Raw genomic sequence first — 1846 nt, 5'->3', positions numbered from 1 at the left:
ACATGGCAGATATCTACAGAACATTCCATCCAACAACCTCAGAATAAACATTCTTCTCATCAGCACTTGGATCATTCTCCAGGATAGATCACATGTTAGGTCACAAATCAAGTCTCAACAAATTCAAAAAAATTGGAATTATCCCATGTATTCTTTCAGACCACAATGGATTATAGTTAGAAATCAATAACAAACAAAACTCTGGAAACTATACAAACACATGGAAATTAAACAGCATTCTACTTAATGACATATGGGTCCAAGAAGAAATTAAACAGGAAATCAAAAAAATTTATTGAAACTAATTAAAATAATGATACATCATACCAAAACCTGTGGGATACTCCAAATGCAGTACTAAGGGGGAAATTTGTCACATTGAATGCTTACTTCAGAAGAATGGAAAGATGGCAAGTGAACAACCTAATACTTCACCTTAAAGAACTAGAAAAACAAGAACAATCCAAACGCAAAGTTAGCAGATGAAAAGAAATGATAAAAATAGGAGCAGAACTTAATGAAACTGAAACCCAAGAAATGATACAAAAGATCAATGAATGAAAAAGTCAGTTTTTTGTAAAGATAAATAAAATTGACCAACCATTAGCACAGATAACTAAAAAAGGAAGAGAGAAGACAAAAAAAAACAAAACTTAGAAATGAAAAAGGTGATATTATAACTGACACCTCTGATATACAAGGAATCATTACAGACTACAATAAACAACTATATGACAAGAAATTTGAAAATCTGGAGGAAACAGATAAATATCTGGACACATATAAACTACCAAAACTGAGCCAAGACGATGTAGAAAATCTGAACAGACCAATAACAATAAAAGAGATTGAAGCTATTATCAGAAGGCACCCAACAAAGAAAAGCCCAGGAGCAGATGGATGCACAGCAGAATTCTACCAAACATTCAAAGAGGAATTGACACCAATACTCTACAAACTATTCCAAAAGATTGAAACAGAGGCAATTCTCCCAAACTCATTCTATGAAGTAAGCATCACCCTGATACCAAAACCAGGTAAAGATACAACTAAAAAAGAAAACTACAGGCCAAGATCCTTGATGAATATAGATGCAAAAACCCTCAATAAAATACTAGCTAACAAAATATAGCAACACATATGCACAAGTATACACCATGATCAAGTGGGATTCATCCCAGGGATGCAAGGTTGGTTCAACATATTCAAACCAATAAATGTGACACACCATATCAATAAAATCAAACATGAGGACCATATGATCATCCATATAGATGCAGAAAAAGCATTTGATAAAATTCAACACTCATTCATGATGAAGACTCTCTACAAGTTAGGTANCAATAAAACTTCTTAAAGAAAACATAGGAGAAACACTTCAGGAAGTAGGACTGTGCACAGAGTTCACAAATATTACCCCAAAAGCACAGGCAAACAAAGGAAAAATAAACAAATGGGATTACATCAAACTAAAAATTGTCTGCACAGCAAAAGAAACAATTAACAGAGTCAAAAGACAACCAACAGAGTGGGAGAAAATATTTGCAAAATATACATCGGACAAAGGATTAATATCCAGAATATACAAGGAACTGAAACAACTTTACAATAAAAAAAACTAACCCAATTTAAAAATGGGCAAAAGAGCTAAAGAGGCATTTCTCAAAGGAAGATATACGAATGGCCAACAGACACATGAAAAAATGCTCAGTATCACTCAGCATCCGGGATATGCAAATCAAAACCACACTGAGATACCATCTCACCCCAGTTAGGATGGCTAATATCCAAAAGACTGTGAATGATAAATTCTGGCGAGGTTGTGGAGAAAAAGGAACTCTCATAC

Source organism: Galeopterus variegatus, unplaced genomic scaffold (assembly GCF_000696425.1).
Source record: "Galeopterus variegatus unplaced genomic scaffold, G_variegatus-3.0.2 Scaffold3195, whole genome shotgun sequence".
NCBI classification, from domain to species: Eukaryota; Metazoa; Chordata; class Mammalia; order Dermoptera; family Cynocephalidae; genus Galeopterus; species Galeopterus variegatus.
The sequence above is the reverse complement of the archived record's forward strand: the minus strand, read 5'-3'. Positions refer to the sequence as shown.